Consider the following 22,082-nt stretch of genomic DNA (forward strand, 5'->3'; position numbering starts at 1 on the left):
CCAGGTTGTTCTGACCGCACCAGAGAGCCAGCTGATCAACCTCCCGTCTGTAGGCTGACTCGTCACCGTCCCGGATGAGGCCGATGACCGTTGTGTCGTCAGCAAACTTCAGGAGTTTGACAGATGGGTCTCCTGAGGTGCAGTCGTTGGTGTAGAGGGAGAAGAGCAGTGGGGAGAGCACACACCCCTGGGGGGCGCCAGTGCTGATAGTCCGGGAGCTGGATGTGATGTTTCCCAGCCTCACCTGTCTCCTCCTGTCAGTCAGGAAGTCTGTGATCCACTGACAGGTGGAGGCTGGCACAGTGAGCTGGGTGAGTTTGGTGCTGAGGATGTCCGGGATGATGGTGTTGAACGCCGAGCTGAAGTCCAAGAACAGGAGCCTTGCATGTCCCTGGAGCGTCGAGGTGTTGCAGGATGTAATGCTGTCCCAAGTTGACAGCATCATCCATTGACCTGTATCGCACATATATTGGGCCCCTTGTCACGATACCCGATCCAGCTATTTGAGTCAGTATCAGGTCGATGTCACTTTGGGATCGGTGCATTCCTACTTATCTTTATGTAAACCAATTGTTACTCGCTGAGTAGGTCATTGTGGGTAATGGTGTTAACTAAGTCCACAGGAAGCTGTGGTTGCTTCACAATAAAAGATGCACCTTACCTATACAATACAGTGTTTGAATTACTGTTTGTTCAGTATTTCCTCCAAAGCTTTCACAGCAGACATGTTGACTTGTCGTACTAGTACTAATAACATTAATGATGGCTTCGCTTTAGTCTCTTCAGCTGCTCCATATGCTCACCAGCGAGTTGCTAATTTGTCTGCCTTCAGCAGGAAGCAGAAGGCGTGGTCAGTAAAAACAACTAGCTAAAAGGGGCTAAAATGCTGTAAAAAGTGGGGCGATTGTTCTCTATAGGTTCAGATTTTCTTTACATCCCAACATCAATCAATAAATTTCAGTGCTCTGACACACAAATCCAGTGTCTGTGGTAGCTATGGCCAGATATGTAGCATTTGGAGATCTCGCTGCGCAGGAACCAGGCAGGAACACGTGTTATGGGAGAGTGTCTTTGGAGGCAGGCCTGGAGGGATGGGGTGTGTTTTTTTTTTTTTGTTTGTTTGTTGTTGTTTTTTTTCGAAATCTATCTGTCTTTTGCTAGTTTCTCCAACGTTGCCTACCACAGCTGTTTCTTCAAAAAGACATGGTTTTCATCAAACAATCAACAGAACTGTCTCACTGTGTGTATTTTGACTTTTTATGTTTTTAAGGTAACCAATTGAACTCTTTAGTGCTTTAAAATTCAACAGCAGCTTTCCAAACCTACAGCTAGCAGCCTCTCCTTTTTAGCCAGCGTCAACAGAACGTCTCCAGCAGCGGGTCATAAAATACTGAGTTCAGTTTTAAAGTTCAACAAGAGTCCATTTCTCAACAGAAAACACCTCCTCAGGATCATCTATGTGACAGGCTGCAGAAAGTGAGGGTGAAAGTGAGCAGAGGAAAAGATGAGTGCTAGGTTTCTGTCTGGCAGTAAATGTACAGTGTAGGTCACAGTGTGTCCGTTACTTAAACTCTGTCTGTTGTTTTCCAACTGCTGGAAAAGTGAAGGCGGTTAGTGCTAGCTAACATCTCTTCAGACTGCGGTCTGGAAGCTGTGCAGGAAAGCTAACAGTATGTTTTTTTAGCTGTTAGTTAAAGTTCGTTTATTGTCATTCATCCACATATCGAGTACTCAAATGAACAAAGGGCCGTTTCTCACAGTCCTTGTTATTCAATACAAGATTACAAAAATCAACTTAGACGACAAGACACGGCCATATAACTACACTAGACGGGACAGAAAAGGAGCAGATCTATTAAGGTGGAGTGAACATGGTGTAGCTAGAGCATTGTAAAGTACGTAGTTCAACCAGTATCTGAATCTACACTAATACCTAGAGCTGCACGATTTGGAGAAAAAGTCATATTGAGATTATTGTGGACAATATTGCGATTTGCAATTCGATTATAATGGAATAAATGGGACTACTTGCTTGATTATAAAGGAAAATGCACAAAATACTGACATTTAAAAATGTTTTTCTCCACTTGAACAAAGTTAAACAACATTTATAACAATAACTGGTCTACGGAGGAGGCAGCTAGAATGAGCAAATATTGGCTCACTGGCAACGGCTAATGCTTGATTTATACTCCTGCATAAGGTACGCACGTAGCCATGCATTTATACTTGTGCGTTGGTGTCTGTCATTCTGCAATTACACTCCCAAACGCTGATCGGCAGTAGCGCTACAGCGTCCACTGTGTTGATTTTTGGCGGCAGAGCAGACTAACTTCCGGTTAAGCCCTCCACTAACGTGAATGGGGGTAAAATTGTATACGTGCAGCTGGTACACAATGGATCACATTCTGATGCCTGAGTGAAATGAGTCATTTCGCTCGGGTTGTGACGGCCAAATCTATTGATCCACCGCGTTAAAGCCGCTGTAAAAGTTACTTCAAAGCACGGGGCACTTACTGTTGGCTCAGCGGCATTGCGAGGCTACCCATCTGATCAGTCACAGTGCTTACGGTCCATGTTGCCTTGACGTGTAGTTACATTTTTGAGGAGGTGTACGTCAGGCTACGGCGTAGGGTAGGGGGCTACGCAGGGGCTACACAGAGGCTACGCTGGCGATTCAACGCAGAAGTATAAATTGCACTTAAATCTACATTAGTGAACTGCAGAGGCTCTATCCACAATCTAGAGGAGGAATAGAGTATAGAGAGTAAATTGTTCAGTTAATAGTATCCTGTTAGTATAACAATAATCTAGTAGCCTATATTAATTACTATATTCATTATAATTTCATATAATAGTATAGCCTACTATTTTACCACTAGTAGAATATTAAATCCAGTTATAGCTGTTTCATTTTTGTGGGGGGTTATTTATTTATTAAATCCTTGTGCAAGAAAAAGGCTCTACATTGCTTTCTTAATTGACAAGTACTAACTTGTCAATAATCATATTGTTCAACATTAAACAGTAAAGTTTGCTGTAGTACGTCTAACCTTTTTTAAAGTCCCGCCCCATCCAGGCTTTGATTGGTCAGTTAACGAAAAGTGAAACTGACAGACACGTCGCTTTATGAAAAGTTGAACATGTTGAACAACAAAAGGCACTGATACAGCTAACGTTAAATGGCCAGTGAGCCAAACCCAAACCTCCCTTATCTTCTCCCAGTTTTCTTCTGTCTGTCCTAATCATTTTTCTGATTGCACGTAGGCCCATTTGTTTGTAGAGGCACATGTGAGAGGCACACCTGGTGTGGGCATGGATAATGAGCAGACTGCAGCGCACACAGAAAAGAGAGCGTCACACTCACTTTTAAATCGCAGCCTTTTTGCGGTTATGTAATCACACATGACGACATCACGATTGCCATTAGATTAATTGTGCAGCCCTACTAATAACATCAGCATAAGAAATGAAAATAGCAGCAATAGAGGTCAGTAATAATGCTGTAATATGTGATAATGCCATGTTACGCTAGCTACATTTATACGGACATTAAATAGCTGCATTTCAACCATCTATGTAGTTGGATTGTTACTAGGGCTGCAACGATTAGTCGACGTAATCGACGACGTCGACTATAAAAAATTGTCGATGTGAAATTTCATTGTCAATGCGTTGTTACAGAGATACTGTTTAAGGGAGAGATGGCAATCTTCTTACTACAGGAAGTGCTGGGGGCAGTATCGCTTCCACTGTCTGCCATGACTGCTAGACTGTAAGATTACTCACGAAGAAGCATTCATGTGAGAGCGGAAAGCAGCGAAGAGAGAGGCTAACAAGAAAACGTTTTTTCTATTATAAGTTTTGTACGCCATTTAATCACTAAATACACTTTGAGAGGTTTTGAGGCAATAAATCATGTGTAGAACTTGAAAATTGGCTGTTTTACAAAGGTGATGGTGAATCCAAAATGTGCTTAAACATTTTCGACAAGCTCCACAAGCACCCGCAAGGTTAGAGGTGCCAGCCGGATGAACACCATCCCTCCGACAGATACTCCCTCATTTCTATGCACCACCTTTATTTAATCAGGTCATCTCATTGAGATCCAGATAGAGCCAAGTACAAGCCGAGAGAAAGAAACATAAACCAGAGAGAACAACAGGACACAGTGCCAGAGATGGTCACAGACATCACTGCATACAGTAGATCTGAAGATGAGTTTTATATCATTTGGTCCTATTGAGCTGGTGCTGGAGCGCATTGTCTTACACGGTGGTCCAGAATCTTCCAGCTGTGAAAATGGGTTGAGATCTAGTGACCGTAAAGGCCACAGCAAGTTTTGTTTTACAGTGGACAGACGGTAACACTAGAGTTGCTGTTTTCTTTAGCTTGAAATAATCCCATACTTGAGACACTTTCTTCTTCGTCCATCGCTATTTTCTGTCTCTTCCTCCGCTTTGCAAACAGCGCCATCATAATCATGTCGTGTTCACAGCGTAAGCACGAAGTGCAGCAGTAATAAATGTCCATGCAAAACAGTGTGCTATATAGTTATATGGATTAAAGAAAAGAATTTGCGTTGATGCTTTTTAGTAGTCTAATTAATCGATGAATCGTTTCAGCCCTATCTACATCGTTGTTAGCTCACCTGTCTGCTTTTCGGTAACTATCATTACTATTTGTGTGTCTTTCACCGGAGGCTCAGCAACGTCAACATAGCTAAATGTACTGGGTGATAACTAAACGGTTAGTGAGCTGGACTGATCATTATAACGAGATTCTGTCCACACTTTATAACAGTTAGACCACAGTAAGTAACTTTACTGTAACGTTAGTGGATGGCTCTTCCTCTGTGTTGTTGTCGTCATTTTGTTGCAGTACCCTATTGTATATTATGTGGGTCACGTTAGTTACAGTGACTGTGACTGTGGAGAAGCAGGGTACTTGAGTATCTGTGGAAGGCAATAAATCTATATTAAACATTACGGAGCAAACAGCGGCAGGTCCGAACTAATGTAATGTTAGCTGGCTGCCCTGCCTTACTATAGGCTAGTAAACAATCTGCTCCAAATTTGCTGTTTACCGTACCATCCTTTCTTTCAGGCTAAATCACTTTGACATTATACCGGTGGTTCACAGGATAGTAATGTGGATCACGTTAGCTGGTGAAGTAATTTGGAAAGCGATACAACTTTGCACCGGATGAGGAAGTTTGCCAGCGAGTTAATGTGACTCTCTCTGTGACTTTCAGATGTGACTTTTTTCTGAACTGAATCTCATTTGGTGTGACAGGCCTTATCTCATAAAGATTTACTGTTGTTTTTAGACTTACGTTGTGCTGGGAGCCTGTTGTTTTATAGTGTTAGTGGACTGCATGTCGTTAGCTGCAGTGTTTTGTTGTAGTCGGAGAGAGCCTCGGGAGCGAGCATGTAGCTACATCTCGACCCCGTGTCCTCGCATAAGGAAGCAAAATAGTGGCTGTTCTAAGTAGGCCTGGGCAATAAAACAATGATCATTATCGCAATCAAATTTTACTCTATAACAATATAACAAATGTTCAGTATATCATCAATAAATGTTTGATTTAATTCTTTGACTCACAAACAAATTAGCTCTTAATTTTTCTATTAAGATATTTTTAAATAATTAAGATATTTTCTTGAGGAAAAGTGATATTTTTTGAAAAAAAGATTTATCATAATTGTTTTGAAACTTCTCCCTAAGATTTGTGAAGTGATCCACTGACATCAAATGTTGCAGTCATGTTCTGACCATAAAGAAAAGTTTAACACCACAATTAACCATCTTGTTTCTTCAATTTTAACTCAGGAGCAAAAATCAGGCTTTAAACTTGAAAGAAATAAAGAATTTACATTTACTGTGATAATTATCAATAGAATGGTTATCACAATAACATTCCAAATATTTGTATTTTGTAATGTGGGTAACTTTCTTCCCAGATGAACAAAGTGGCCAAACCTTTCCCTAGTTTGGTTCCTGTTGTATCAGTAAATAGGGTTAGTCTACAAAATTAGCGGTGGTTTGTGTGAAGAGGGTGGTCTGGGATTGAGACAAATTCCCGGCCTGAATTATTGAGCCAGTCCGCCCCTTGCTGAGGGAGTTTACATGGCTTAGATTTAGCAAAAATACCAACACAATGAACTTTATCTACTGCACTAGATGTAGTCCACAAAATGCGGGGAAAACCAAGATTGCTGAGGCAACTGACAGCACACACTTTAAACACAACACCTTTATGAAGCACAACAGCAGCTTAAAACATAAAATATGCTGACAGATACACAAATGAAACGGCATCGCCACACCCTGAATTTCCCCTATGGCCGATTAATAAAGTATATCTTATCGTATCTTATGTGCGTTTGTTAAGGACCATTCAATTAAAATGGGACTGTGAACTAAAATAAAAACAGCATATTGTAGTTTCTGTATTAATCACCAAAGCACTTAAAAGTAATACAGTTAAAATGGGGGGAAAAAGTGTTTTGCACGTTGATTTAAGATGTGTGCTAGGGCTGTTTACAATGAAACATCAGGATGGACGATGGGATCATCTATCAGCCCAATCCTAGATCGTACCCTTAAATTTTCTGCCTGTGCCCCTAAAATATTCCGTTAGGGGCTACCGTGCTCCTAGTAAAAAGAGCTAGTCTGGAGCCCTGAGTATTTGTTTTGGTTAAATGTTGTGTTTTGTTATCTATGTGAAACAGTGTACATCTTTGGACGCAAGACACATTTCAAAATGAATCTGAAGGCTTGCTTTGTCACAGTAAAGTTGCAGAAGTCTGTATGCTATACTGTGTTTGAGAAGAGAAATCTGTATTTTATTCTGGGTGATACCTGTAAATTGATTAGTGTGATTTCAATGAATGTGTGCAAAGTATAAAAGCAGGGAATGGTATCTGCTAACTGTAGTAAAATGTGTGGAAATGATCGTCTCAAAGTCAGTTATAGAACTGGCCCAGCAGTCTGGTAGTGCAGCTGTGACTAATCCAGCCGGTGAGCAAGTAGTGTGCAGATCATTGCTGCATTGCTGTGCTGCATTTAGCCAGGTGCTGCACAAGGTCACCCGAGTCAATTTGTCTGAATGCAATCCTCCTAATGCTCACTGTACATTGAAGGGTGCAGCCAGGATCAGGGTCTTGATGAAATATGGTACTCTATGGGATCTTTACAAATGATATCCTGATTTGCCAGGGCCCAGCAGTCCCTGGCACAGAGAGTGCAAGGAACCTATTGTTTTTATAAAGATTATTATTCTACTTTGCATCTATCTATTTATTTATTTAATTTTTTTTTCTTCCCTCTTTGTCCCTGGGACACGTTCTCTGTCTGTGTATTGTTTGTAGTAGAAAAGATTATTATTCTACTTTGGTAATGCATTTGTCACAGGCTTGGGATGCCTAAAAACTCACAGCATTTTGCAATCATGTCAGGACTGGCGGAAATCGCAAAGTGTTTCAACAATTAGGCTCAGGCCAGGAGGCCTATAAAGTTTAACGAGGCAGCCCCTGCCTTACTTTTTGCCTAGAAGTACAAAATTTTGGAGACAGATGTAACGTCTCTAAACATTTGAAAAAGCCTCATGGAGACCTATAGAAAGTCAGCCATTTTGAATTGAATGTGACATTTTTTGCCATTTACAAAAAATGTACTTTAATGAATCTCCTAGAGAATAAATCTGATCAACTATAAATGTTGGCAGTGCAATCTAATGACCTTTGCGATGCTAAATTGCGAAACTTGATAGAATTTGTCAAACGGCATTTCCATGGCAATGTGGTGAATTTGAACATTGCCGATTTTCCAAAATAAAGAAGCGTGCTAAGAGATTCAGTATTTTGAAATAATAAATTATGACACCTTGATCACACATTGTCACATCTTTTGCACATTTCACGCTTGATAAGTTCAGTGTACACTTCAGAGGCGTGTCTGCCGGCCTACGGCAATGAGACTATGGCTGTTGCTTCCTCGAGGCGCACGAGGGGGCAGGGTTTTGAGTCACGGATCAGATAATTTAATAATAATAATAATATTTTTCAGATCAGCAAAAACAAAAAAGTTAGGATTAAAATCATTTTTAAATGTGCTACTTTGGCACTGATGAGCCGCCTCTCTCTGTCTATAGTCTACATAGTCTACCGCCTACAACATCTGATTGGTTACACATCAGAGTGTAAGAGCCTATCAACACTGAAGGCTGCTGTGCAACAGACAGGCAGCAGAGCTGTGAGATGAAGGGAAGGCAGCAGATATTACTAATGCGGCAACAAAGACACAATCTGATGATCTATTCTGTGATGACAAGCGGATCGTGGATCCACTGGATCTGTTACCCCACTAAAGTGAAATGCCAAAAGTTAGCATCAAATGTCTGGTCAGATTCCATATGTTGTTAACTTTCACTTTACACCCTTCAGTTTCTTCAGAGGGGGGTAGAGTAGCCAAAAAACGTACTCAAGTTAAAGTACTCTTCTCTGTAATAACGAATAGTCAAGTACAAGCAGAAGTGGTCATCAAAATAACTACTTGAGTTAGAGCAGAAAATGATCTACTCTGACATTTCAAAGAATTGAACATACACCTGCATTTATGGTCTGTGTGTGATGAAATGGTCAGCCATCATATCCTGATTAGATCATCTGCTGCATATACGGCAGTGTGATCACAAAATCCCAAGTTATTATCACATTGTTATGCTAGTTGTATCCTATGTTATATTGTATTACGATTTGGGAATAAATCAGCAAATCAAATATGTAGGGATCATGTTGTCTGTCATTTCAAAATGTAAATATAAAGCATGTCAACCTGTTACAGTGGCCTTTAAACTATTAAAATTCCAGTAAAGATTACACACTTGGCCAGACCAGTCCCTAATATCTTTCTGAAAATAGGCCTATACTTGAATAACGAACTAGTGAACACAGCACATCATTAAACAGTGTAAGGCACAACAGTTTGATGCACATTTATAGATTGCATTATTCTAACATGTTATAGCTTGAGTCGAGTAAGTATTTTTTTTGAAGAACATGTCTGATATCATATTACTCATTTAGGCTCGTTAGGTCATAATGATGTGACGTTACAACACAAATTGTCCGTTAAGTACAGGTGTACTGTATACACTTCGTCCGTGGTCAAAATATTATATCGGTCATGTCCCCATTAAATGTTGTCTCATGTCATCAGGAGGGGGCCTGAATGAATGAGCGCAGCTACTAAGCTACAACTATCATTATTATAAATGCGAGCACAGTAACACACTGTTGGCTAGCTCCTCCTGCTCATTCTTCAAAGGACATCTACGTGAGAGGCGCTGTTAGAGCAGCGTAGCTCCTTTGAAGAATAGGGCCGTGTGTGTGTGTGTGTGTGTGTGTGTGTGTGAGCGAGTGAGATTGACCGGCAGAAAGTGACGGCAAAAGCTAGCAGAGCACAGTTAAATATTAGCAGGAAGCTGTCAGTCGGGCAGATGGAAAGAGAAGGGCTTTAGCGCTAGCTAACATCTGCCCTGGGCTTCAGAGTCCGGTGTGGAAGCTGAGCAGGAAAGCTAACAGTATGTGTGTAACGTTAACTACATTCATAGGCAGTAACGTTAATTAGCAGCATGTCATTACTGCCTAGCGGTCCAGGGTTGAGAACATCAGGTACAAGCTTAGACTGAACTGTCCTGTACGCATACTGCACCTCCTGATAGTTGCATTATATTTCAGTAACATTATGCAGTCTGAAAACTGGTTGTTAAAGGACGATGGTGACCATGGAGGAGCTGAGGTTAGTAAAGCAAATTAGGGATGAAAGCTAACCCCATTTAAGCTAATGAGGAGAGGTTTCTTTTGTATTTTAATTAGGGCTGCACGATTAAGTTAATCTAATCGCAATTGCAATCGCGATGTCATTCTGTGTGATTTCAGAACCGCAAAAAGGCTGCGATTTAATTAAACAAAAAAGTGTGCTGTGTTCGTCTCTGTGTGCACTGCAGTCTGCTCGTTATCCACGCCCACACATGATCATTGACAAGTTCGTAATTATTAACAAATTAGAGACCAGTGTAGAACGTTTTTCTTGCACAGTGATTTAATGAATGAAAACAACCCACAGAAATTAGTAAACTAGTAAAAAAGTATAATATTATATGAAACTATAATAACTATAGTAATTTATATATTAATATAATAACGCTATAAGTATACTATTAACTGAACATTATACTTTTTATTAGTAATAAACTAATTCCTCTGCTGTGTGCAGTGTGGCAAAATCTGAATTTTTGGACTGGTGGCAAACTGTATTTCAAAATGTCAGTATTTTGTGCATGTTCCTTGATAATAAAGCAAGTAGACTCAGTAATAGTAATTGCAATATTGTGCACAATAGTTGCAATATGACATTTTCTCCAAATCGTGCAACCCAAATTTCAATGTACGAATGAAATTCTTGGTAATTGTACAGAAGGTAGGTGGTTCTCATGTTGTCTACTTTATATTAATTTCTATAAATAAATGTCAAATGCAGTAAATTAAGACGCAAAAGAGGTCATATACAGGGTTTCCTGCTGTTATAAGGAGGTGAGGCCCAAAGCGGCTGCTGTTCCATTAATGTAAATCATTGTGGAGAGCATCAAAACTAACTAACGTTTCCCAGATCTAGTGGCTGTATTTCATCCGCAGTAGACATCTTTAGCAAGTTTAGCTTTTTGAGTGTTGTTTGTTTATAATCTCCTGTAGCTTTTCCAACTTTTTGTACACATATATGGTAATAATAATGGCCCAAAAGGATGTGAAATTTAATATTTTTAATTAAAAAAACATAACCCCACAGGACGAGACACCATACCTCCCAAATTTGTTTGCAATGTGTGATAAATGTTGTTCCCCCCGCAAGGGTTTGATTTGCAAACCCGTCACCCTTTTTATCCCTTCTGAGTGAGGTCTCCAGGAGCTGACCTTAAACCAGCATTCACAACTGGAGCTTGCTGCACTGTGCTCTGTTAATATTAGCCGCTAGCGTCTTTGAAAGCCGTACTCTGACAATGGAAAAAGTTTGGCCAAAAATGTTTTGTCTCATCTGAATCTCCTGGTGTAGCTTCAGCCATATTGAGCCAAAGAACAGAGTCATGAGGGGGCATGGCTGTGGTAGGATAACAGAGCGGGAGTAGACCTGGGATTAGTAGACCATTTAATTGGCATCGTCCGTTTATAACAGCAGATATATGTACATGTATATGTAAAATACTATGCATTATTCATGCTAAATATAATAGCATGATGAATGTATGCAAATGTTTTCTCTAAAAATGTATTTGAGTAAAAAGCGAGCTGCATTAAAACAATTTCAGTCCAATTTACTGATGTAATGGAGTAAATGTTACTCTACCCACGTTGTTCATCATTGTTCAATTTTCATTTGTCATTGTGTGTGTGTGTGTGTGAGAGAGAGAGAGAGAGAGATCCTGTAATTTTATGTGGCATATTTCTGTGCAGTGTATTGATAGTCCTCCTGGCTGCCACACTGAGCCCCATTTTAAGATGTCTGCTACCTCCGAGTGCCTTGCTCTGACTTCATGTCTCATGTTCCCGCTGCTTTTTTCTCTCGTTTGGCTGGTGAAACAGCGTCTGCCCCACCCTGTGGTCTGAAGTTCTGCACTCAGTCTTTTCTTGTCAGAGGGCCAGCTCTTAAAGGAAGAGATTTTTCTGTTTCTGCTCTAAAAACACAGAGGCTGCTCCTCCCCCTCACCTCCCACCCTGCTTCTCTGTCTCTCTTACTGTGTGACGTCTTGACCGCTAACGGCTACATATTAAGAGATAATTCCATACCCTGAGGTTACAAACCGGCTCAGACTGGCTCAATGCGTTTTGACTGTGCTGTGTTCCCTGGGCAAAAATAAAAAAACAGAGAGAATATTACGTCTGTGCCTTTTTTAAAGGAACATGAGGCTAATTTGCAGAAGAAGTGCCACAGCAACGAGAAACGCACACCTCTGCTGTTTAACAATAAGAATAATTAGTAACAATTTCTGTAAACAGTTTCTCTGCTTTTACCTCAGGGAACACAATAACACCATTTCCATTTTAGTTGGTGTTTTTTTCTGTTACTGGCCTCATAAGGGAACGCTCACTTTAACACAAAGGATCACAGTAGTCCACCTGACTGCTTTATGATCCACAGCAGGACTGGGTGGTATTTCTTTACCTTCCTGACTTTTCATCACCATACATATTTGTGTAAAATTAAAAAAGAATAAAATCCGAGCTGCAACAAGTCTTGCTGGATTAAATGCATTCTTCCATAGATTCTTGCTGGAGGACCTGATGGCACTTGTTGCTGCGGCAGATACCAACAGTTCAGTGGGCTGAACAGAGAAGATGTCATGCAGCTTCATCCTGGCTCACCTTTCTCATCGGGATTAAACCCAAAACCCTAACATGGGCAGAGCCTCGTTCGCTAGTCCTGTAGCGTTATCCCACCACTCACAGTCGCCGACGAGTCGCTGCTTTGCTGAGCATAGTCAGTGTGTGGCTGAGCGAGAGAGAGCGAGCAGCAGGTGAATGCAGCAGAGCGGAGGAACAGGTGAGCAGGAAGTTCAGCACTAAATGTACAGTGTCGGTTACAGTCTATCACAGAATAAAGGCTGCAGCTACAGCTCCTGTGTGCGTTGTTTACCAGCTGCTGGAAAAGTGAAGGATTATCATCATACGTTGTAGCTGATGTCAGGCAGGTTCACGCGGCCTCGCCCGCCTGTGTTGAGGGTGTACACTATATTGTCTCAATACAGCATCTCTGTATCAGTTTAATAGAGAGAGGGGCATGTGGAAATTTGGACTGTACTGAAAGCCATACCAGGATTTCTAAATACCCTGTTATGCTGTGAAACCACGCAAGCCTGGTCAACAGATCATATGTTTTTTGGGGGTTGTTTGTGGTTTTTATTAAACCATAAACATCTATTGATTGCACTTTATCAAACTATACATCAGTCTACTTGGTTTTTCCTCAACTGCATTATTTTTTAATAATTATGCACACATTTGCCACATTGTGATAAACTCAGTTGCCGGTGGGGTTAGGCCAATAGATGATGCCATCACTTTTTTTTAAAAACAGCCAGTCAGTTGGAAAAACGTTTACAATGAAGCCATCTTCAGTAAGATATTACATTAGTGCTTTTGACATTGTGTTTTCAAAAGTGTTCATGACATTCAACAGCCAACTTTGTGAATATTCAATGATGCAATCACCTAGATCAATAGTTCTATCCATAATCCAGGTCCCTTACCACCCCCTATCCAAAAAGATGTAATAATTGAATGACAAAAAACAGATTGATTTCTTTCCCAGGGAACAAAAAAGCCATGTGAATAGTAAATATATTTAATTAATAAGCCAATGTTCGGTAAATGTGATTGAGGCGTCTTTTCACCTTAATGATAAATTAATTCATTTTAATTCAGTTATCAACCTTTTTATATACAGTCTATGTTATTAACTCATGGACTTTAATAGGCTAGCTCCTCTGAGCAGGTTTTCTGTGCATGTATTTAAATGGGATAACTGCGAAATAGAATGGTAAAATATGGGAGAATCCCGGGAAAATGGGAGGGTGTGTACTTCAGCTGCTCTGAGAAAGTGTAGCTCACAGTCCCAAAAACAGCAAGATAACTCCTCAGTTTTTAACATTACATGTTTATATTGCAACTCTACATGTCACGTTATGGCTTGGGTACAAACAACAGATTCACAGCACAAGGTGGGTCCACTTGATTACTATCACGGCACTCGCTGGGGTTGCATTAGTTGCTTTCAGGGGAAGTCCGACAGCAGAATATCCCCCTTGTAAATGTGTAAACACTGTGATAACAAGGCGTTCACGGTGTATTCCTCAGAGAAATTAACACTTTTAGAGAGAGAATTTTTCCACATTAATATCAAGAAAGAGAAGGTCCATTTCCTAGAGTTTACACAGTAAACGCCATGTGGGTGAAATTTTACAAATGACTTCTACTGTGCACTTTGTGTTTTGCATAAACATTCAAATAACAACTAATACCTTTTATCTGAAATAAAACACCATATCAAATGTGCATTAAAGATGTTCTAAAGGTTATGCAGTGATCCCATGCAATATTTTCATAAATGCTAATGAGTGTTAAGAAGACAGTGATATAGTAATTGACATACATACAGTCTACAGTGCTTTTCCTCTTGCTGCTGTTTTTTTTTAACAAACATTTGAGTTCTGAATGGATTTGAAATGAACAAGATCTGTTGGTTGGGTGACTAAACTACGTAACATGTTATCATGTGCAGTGAGTGAATAGACTCGGTAGGTAATAGTGGGAATAGTAGGTAACACGGAGAGCTTCAGTTTACTTTTGGTGACCCCCTGATCTTTCCTCTTGCACCATCTTCAGGTCAGCCTGTCTAGTTTTGGGTTTGTTATAAAATGTGTTGAAAATATTCATGATCACCGGGGGATGAATCCAGCCGCTTATGATGAATGATTGATCTTTTCTCTGTTGCAACCCTTCCACTGTTTATTTTTTATTTTTTTTTTTTTTCTTTACACTTCTGTGCTCATATTGCATCATCCAAGTGGCAGGCTGCTGTGAACATTAGAGTCCTTTTTCTGGAGGATGTTTGTCCATTTTCATCATTATGTGGCCTTTCCTACCATTCCAAACAATCAACTAGTGGGCAGACTGTGCTTAGTAAACCTCATGGCATTCAAGTTGGTTCTGGTTTTGTGGGGTATGTGAGATATGTATCATATAATGTGAGAGGTATAGATAAACACCTAATAGTTATATTGTACATGGGTGTCACCTGGCAGTTAATGGGTGGAGAGCTGGCTAGTGATTATAGCTTAGTTACTGCAACACTACAGATTGTCCCAATTGCCTGCATGGTGGAGGTTGGGGTTGTTGAGTCTTGAACCTGTTATGTCCTCCAGGTGAAGCCGCTCACTAAGGTTGGGGTTTGGTGGCATTTCATTTCAAATCCAAATCCTTTCTTATCCCTTATCAAATCTGGCAGAGGCAGAAACCATTTTTTACTGGCAGGTTAATTAATGTTGACAACCTGTAACTACAACCTGACGATTGTATGAGTAGCAGAAGATATGACATGTTGATTAAATATGTAGAATAAACAACACCTTTTACCTACTGGCTTTTTCACCTTGTTCTTCACAAGCGACTTGATCCAAATACTGGCGTCCTGGTTCAGAAGTTTTAGTCATTTTACCCAGTGAAAGTGATGGTCCGTGGCGGCTAAAAGAAGAAGCTGCTACATGTACGCTGCTGCTCTTTGCCAATGAGAGAGAAAGAGAGAGAGAGGGGTGGCAGATTTGTTGGAGTCGTAGCTTAGTGAATCTCTGCATTTTACCAACCTCACTGTCTGAACTCTGAGTCACTCAGCTGCGTGCCCAACTCATTTTTTCACATACACGCACACTCATTTTCACTGCTAGATGTTGGTGCTGTAGAGCCAGCTGGCATTAAGGAGGAGTGCTGGGACACTAGCAGGCTGAGGTGGACAAATCCCAGAGTTCACTAAGAAAGCTTTTTTTAGGAACGCCTAAAGATATATTTAGCTGCAACTAATGATTAGTTTAATTCTAATGATAGAATATATTATAATAACAATGCCATACTGTCCAAAGTAATGAAAGCCAGTCCTCACAGTGGAGAGGCTGTAACCAGGAAATGTTTGTAATTTATACTAACTGAATGGTTCAAAGTGATTAACCAGTTATTAAAATGATCACCAGTACCTAATGATGTCAGAAGCCGTCTGGGTGGTGTGGACGCGTTCAGGCAGGAATGTGGATAGAGAACTGCTGTGGAGTGTGTTGGTATGAGATTAATCCTCGACACTGTCTCCTTCTCTCACTACTTTTGCGTTGCTCTTTGTCTCCAACTGCACACTCACCCCTCCTCCTCCTCCCCTTTGCCCCCTACCACTGCCCCCATCCCCTCCCATCAGTACCCTCCACCCTCACATACACATGCACACCCCACCCCTCAGGCGACAGCAGAACAGGAATTGATTAGTGGCACGGCTTAAAAATAGACGACTGGTTGTCATAGCAACGCCCACAATGAGCTGTTGTCTAGTTTAATAAAGAGCAGCATTGTGTCTTAGCGCTAGGTGTGTGTCTTACATGCTGTGGATCACAGTCAGCAGGTGGAGGTGTGTGGAGTTATCACACTGCCGTCCTGTATGTTGTGACTTCTGTAAGTAGAATCAATTCAATCAACGACAAAACAACACCAGCATCTTCTCTCCCATTGGCTCTAATCTGCATCCCACAACCATCAACTCCTGAGCCGCCCCACACGACCAATTACAACTCTGTTGCTATGGGCTCCATTCTGATTGGCCTCATTAGTGTCAAGATCTGGCCATATGCAAATTTTGGTCATATTCCCAGCAGCCCTGTCATCAGCATCCTTTACAGCCAGACTGTCACTGTGTGTGTGTGTGTGTGTGTGTGTGTGTGTGTGTGTGTGTGTGTGATTCAGCTGGACCAAAGAGCCGAGCCACTGCCTCCTGTCGGCACAGGGAGGGGTTTGTTGTTCCCGGACATCTCTCCATCTTTTCTAGCACTGGCTGCCTCTGGCACTTTCCTGAAGGACTGTTGTGTGATTAGCAACAAGGAGTTTCTACCAGACAGTCAGAGCACTGTGGACAGGACACATCTTTATTTCTGCTGTCCAGCAGCGTCAGTGAAACAAATACAGGTGGAACTGTCAGTAAGAGGTGGCTCATCAGGGCCGAAGCCTGAAGTTAACCCTAATATTTTTTGCTGAAAAATGATCTGATCTGTGACTCAAAACTTCAGTATGATCCGAACACGCAGCTTTGTGATCCATTGCAACCCTAGTCTGAGTCAGGGACGCTAGAATTATTTCTGAAATGGGGCAAAACGTGTGTGTGGCAGATAGACCTTTACATGAACAAGTAGCCTACCAGTCAGCGCACCAACCTATATACTGTCTATGGTACCAACAGAGCCAGCTGAGCTAGCGTTGCAGTCTGAAGTTCCTCAAAAAGCAACCATCCTCCAACTCTGACTTAAAGTTCACACACCTTCTCTTGACAACAAATCTCCAGTGTGTGTGTACAGCAGACACAAGCCACATTAGCCGCAGAGTCTTACGTTATTGGTCCTCGTTGAGAAAGCAGGCCACTGTAAAATGGTTAGTGCACACATATAAGAGTTTTCCAGTTGTTGTAGGGACAATTCTTCCAAAAAGAAAGTTTATCCACTGGGTCTTCTTCCTCTGATGGTGATGATCCACATCTTTGTTACTGGAGTTGGCATTAGCAAGGACGTAACGGGCAGATGGCGAATATTCACTCTTTGAATGGATCTTTGGTCAACAAGAAAGGTAAAACCAATTTGCCTGTTTTATTTTCCCTAATGTCTTAGAGTGAGAATGGGAATGACTGGTACCGTGGATACTTGCTACTACAATTGAAACAACTGTTGGTTTCCATGTAGTCTTTTCAGGAGGTGAATTTTTTGGTTTGGTGGAAATCTGGATCCATATACTGAACCAAGAATGTACATTACTGGTGCATCCTTTTTGTAATATGTTCACACACAACTGATCCTTAAATCTGGTCCGTGTCACTGTGCATTTTGATGTAGATGCAGATGAAGCATGTTTTGGCAGTGTCTCACATGTCACTGTCTGTTTGCTATAGGTCCGTGTATCACTGTATAACATCACACTATCAGCTACAGAGCCATGCTGCGGCGTGATCAGTGTTCAGTGCAAGTTCACACTCATAATCACACTCACTTAACACATAATTCACATTCATACTTCATACTTCAATTCATACAATTTTAAACTAAGTTCACGGTCCAAAAAAATGACGTCGCAGATTGAAACCAAAAAGAACAACGTGGTACTGAATGACGTCAGTACCAACAGGTGTGTTCACTGTTGCTTTACCTGGTCAGTGCTTGTAACCGTGCATCCACCGTGTCTGCGTCTTCTAAAGTAATATTAGATAACGTCTCTCAGTTTCTCTGCAAGTGCTAAAATGAGTCGCCAAATATACTATGGCGGCTGCTCACATACCTGGGTGGCCTGCCCAAGTAAAGTCTGTGTGGGAAACACTGTAATGGTCCTCGTCGGACTACTTGAAACCAAAGTGTTTCCAAACAGCCAAATTGGTTTTACCTTTCTTGTTGACCAAAGGCTCTCTTTCCGTCATCTTGGCTCGAGCTCACAGCCTGGGTAAGAGTGCGTTTGGGTGGGAGTCACCACTGTAAGGGGGAAAGGGGGGCACTGGATTTATAACACAAAACAAATCCGTCATTGCGAAGCAGAATGTGACACAACAATTGTTTTATCTCGATTATCTTGTTTTTAATAAGTTTGGAAGTTGGAATTGGGGAAAAAAACCGAAATGATTAATTGCCTAGCCCTACTGTGGACTACACTCGATGCTCCCAGTCAACGTTCTGATTCCTCTTGTGTAGGAGACAGGTGTGTGATGTGGGCCTGCTCAACCTGTTTCCACCTACGTACATTGGACCTACTCATGTAAGACAGCTGCAACAGGTTATTCTCTGATTGTCAGCAGTAGCATCGCGGTTTGTACTTCACTGAAAAACCAGAGAAGTGTGTTCACTTATATCCAGGAATGACCACATTCTGGTTCAGTTTCACTGTCCGCTCTCTTTCTGTTCATAGACACCCTCTGACTGTCTCACTTGCCTATACATGCACCCTATTAGTGACGTGATGTACAAAGCATCCAACTGCGTTGTGGCTCCCGGAGACAGTCCGTTGTCATTCGTGTGTGAGAGCGTGTATTACTGACATTGTGGGGACTCTCCTTCCTTTTGGGGTAAAATTCCCCAAGTCTGCGACCAGAGAGTTCCACGTGAAGCTCTTTTCCCTGCTCTACTGTGTATGTGGCTCAGGAGGTGGAGTTGCCACTAATCAAAAGGTCGGCAAGTCAGTCCTCTGCTCTTCCAGGAAAGGCGCTTATACCAGTACAGTCCCTTTACTGTGCTGAATTTTTTTGTTGTTTGTTTTTTTTTGTTTGTCACAAAACTTTTACTTTCAAGACCAAAAAACTGTTGCCAGTTGCGACCCAGTCAGAACAGCTGGCCCAGCAGGCAACAGGTGGAGTATGAAGTATGCACTTTACAAAACAGACACACTGAACCAAAGTCAGTATTCTTATCATGTTGGAGAGAGAAGTGTGATCACCCTCTGTGTTTTTATGCACCTAAATTCACCATATAGTTTTATATATATATATATTGTTCTGTTTCTGTTGACAGACAACTGAACGAGTATGAATGCTATGTTGATCAGCAGTCACTACCAAGCTGCTGAGATAAAATCATTTAATGACAATGCTCTACTGAAATTTAAAATGATGACAGTGAAAGTTAGAGGCAACAGAATGTCACATTAAATACAGCCAAAGAGCTGGCTGCTGTAAAACACAAAACATGTCGACAAAAACATCTAAACTATATATAATAAATGTGGCTGATGAAGACCAGAAAGCGTTTCCAGTGGACATTGGATGCTGTGTGTGTTGGCTGTGATGGTAATGTGTGCAGCGCTTCCTGCTGTTCACCCAGTGTGACCTCAGCACAAGCCTGACCGTACACAGCGCAAAGCTCAGCACTGCCACAGTTAACATGACCTAAATGCCAGCAAACACAGCTGCTGAGGGCTGCCCTCATGCTACTTTATATGATACTGACTGTTATGTGGACTGCTAGCATCATGCATCTTATGTTTTGCTGGAAAACTTTAAATCTCCTCTTGGCTGTTGAACAGACGCACTGTGGGACTGGAACCATGAAACACCTGAGGTGAGGCAGAGCAGCATGTTGAGGGGAAACGGACAGCCTCCTAGGTTTTGGAAAGGCTGGTCTGTCTTTTTTTTCACCCTTCATTTGTAGATGAGCCGAGGTTTTATGTTGTTTCACAGTTACATACTCAATACTCTAAGGTATCCAGTACACTGAGCAAAACTGAAATGCAGTATGGCAGTAGGACTGGGTTTTGTTTGAAGACGTCTCACATCAGTGTTAAGATGATACCAGAATTTCGGCACCAATTCCTGAGACTGGATTACCAAAACATTCCCAGGGTGCCGGATTCCCTGGGGCCTCCAAAAGCCCCTGGTTCACTATAGCAACTGGAAATAATGACATAAGGGTTTTAAGCTGAGTCCTGCTGTAATTCCTACCTTAAAATCTAGTTGTTTTTACCATGACAACATGCTTACATGTTGCTTATTCCAAAACAAATTTGTGTTTAATCAAATCATTAATATCATCAATATTATCATCATCATCATCAGATTAACTGATGATGGTGATTGGATACCTGAGTTTCAGTGCAGACACAAAGATGATGCTTTGGATCAGTGCTGCTGATACCATCTCACATTTAAGGGGCACTCCAGCAGTTTTCCACAGGGATCTGCTTTATTTAACATCATTAGTATAACTCAGCCTCCGAAAGCAGATGTGTGATGAATTCAGTGTCTTTTGCAGGGCTTTACTGAGGAGATCGAAGCTTCCTTTATAACATTCAACTCAACATTTGACATTCTGTCGGGTGTGTGTGTCCTCTGCTCTCTGTCAGGGGTGTGTGTCCTCTGCTCTCTGTCAGGGGTGTGTATCCTCTGTAAGGGGTGTGTGTCCTCTGCTCTCTGTCAGGGGTGTGTATCCTCTGTAAGGGGTGTGTGTCCTCTGCTCTCTGTCAGGGGTGTGTGTCCTCTGTCCTCTGTGGACAGGTGAGGTTTCTGCTGTGTGGCTCCTTCCTGCAGGATGTTTGTTTGTGCTATTAGAAAGTAACCATCGCTGTAAAACAATCAGAAAACAAAGTTTTTTCTGATTAGCTGCTTTGTTCTTGTTAACCCGCTCGCTCTCCTCGTTTACTCACTAGCTGGCTCAACCACCGCTGCTCTCTCTCTCTGCAGGGGGCCAACTTTGAATGGTATGGTTCAAACAGCAACCGACAGACCCTACTCCTTCTGCCTGTACTTTACAATTGGCGTTTATTTTGGGATTGGTTGCCATTGTCAAGAGGGCAGGTCTTGTGAAGGGCTACATTGAGCAGTCACACATGCCACAGCACGTTCCTGGTGGATTACTTATCTCTACGGTTAACCTCCAAGATAAAATATTTCCTCGTGTGATAACTATCCAGAGTTGTAAACTCCTGTCTGCCAGTATTATAAACCGTCGGATAAACCTTTTAAGTCATTAATCTGTTACTGCAGCTGCATGTTTCATTGTCTCGCCGCCATCTTAAACAACACAGCCGCTTTGTACCTAAAATCATTTTACCAGTACTATCTGTGCCGTGACAACTACTTTTCTTTACATCACATAACAAGAAAATCCAGTGTAAAATTGGAAAAGGTATGATTTAAAATTTTGATTTGGGTTTAAGGCCCTGCCAGTTTTTTGCCACATCCGCCATTTTGCACCCATCACCACCATTTTGACTGTAGGATTAATGGCATGAATGGAGGCGGTTAGTAATTCACAGCACCAGATCAGTAGTTGCACATTTTTTCCTTTTTTGTCTTTGGGTAGAGATGGGAAGTCAGGGCTGACACATCTGGCTCCTGCACCTCAACGATAAGCCTGACGTTCACTGACGAATCAAACTGTTAAAAAGCGTCCAGGAAATGGAGAAGGTGGAGGTGGTGGAGAGACAGAAGGCGGACTGGGAGGAGTGGAGTTGCATCAGCCAAATGAATTGTCATGATGCAGATCATGCGTGAAATGAACAGCAGATTCCACAGTGCAGTTGCAAATGGCCTTATTACCATTAGACCCAGTTAGCTGACAATGTGACTGTTTGGCAAACAGTGTTAACCTGGTGTTGAGCCACATGGGCCAGACCAGGACAGGAGGGGGCTCTCTGCTGTGGACTTACAGGAGTAGTGTGACGAAAGGTTTCATTCTGAGGAGGACATTTTAGCAGTAGCTGTCTGATCGACAGCTTTGTGCATAAAGAACATGGTGTGTGTTTGGGGGGGGGGGG

The 22,082-nt window shown here is 41.6% G+C and overlaps 2 protein-coding genes and 1 long non-coding RNA gene across 4 annotated transcripts in view; 1 reads left to right on the top strand and 2 right to left on the bottom strand.

Annotated features, from left to right (window-relative positions):
• The window catches only part of LOC123976309 (ankyrin repeat and MYND domain-containing protein 2-like), an 817,726-nt gene that overhangs the window by 711,135 nt on the left and 84,509 nt on the right, over window positions 1–22,082 (bottom strand). The gene's annotated exons all lie outside the window — the stretch shown is intronic.
• gatad2b (GATA zinc finger domain containing 2B) overlaps window positions 1–22,082 on the top strand; it is a 61,026-nt gene that overhangs the window by 10,154 nt on the left and 28,790 nt on the right. Inside the window, exon 2 of one of the 2 annotated variants that reach the window (XM_046058348.1) lies at window positions 12,323–12,600. The exons of the other annotated variant lie outside the window; for it this stretch is intronic. The gene's annotated coding sequence lies outside the window, so the exon portion shown is untranslated. The remainder of the gene's footprint in view (window positions 1–12,322; window positions 12,601–22,082) is intronic. 2 annotated transcript variants of the gene reach the window in all.
• Window positions 14,552–15,956, bottom strand: LOC123976323. Its single transcript, XR_006826325.1, has 3 exons — window positions 15,803–15,956; window positions 15,192–15,329; window positions 14,552–15,056 (listed from the first exon to the last, which is right to left on the bottom strand). It is a non-coding gene; the product is annotated as an uncharacterized LOC123976323 (long non-coding RNA).

The sequence above is a fragment of the Micropterus dolomieu genome, linkage group LG09 (genome assembly GCF_021292245.1).
Source record: "Micropterus dolomieu isolate WLL.071019.BEF.003 ecotype Adirondacks linkage group LG09, ASM2129224v1, whole genome shotgun sequence".
NCBI classification, from domain to species: domain Eukaryota; kingdom Metazoa; phylum Chordata; class Actinopteri; order Centrarchiformes; family Centrarchidae; genus Micropterus; species Micropterus dolomieu.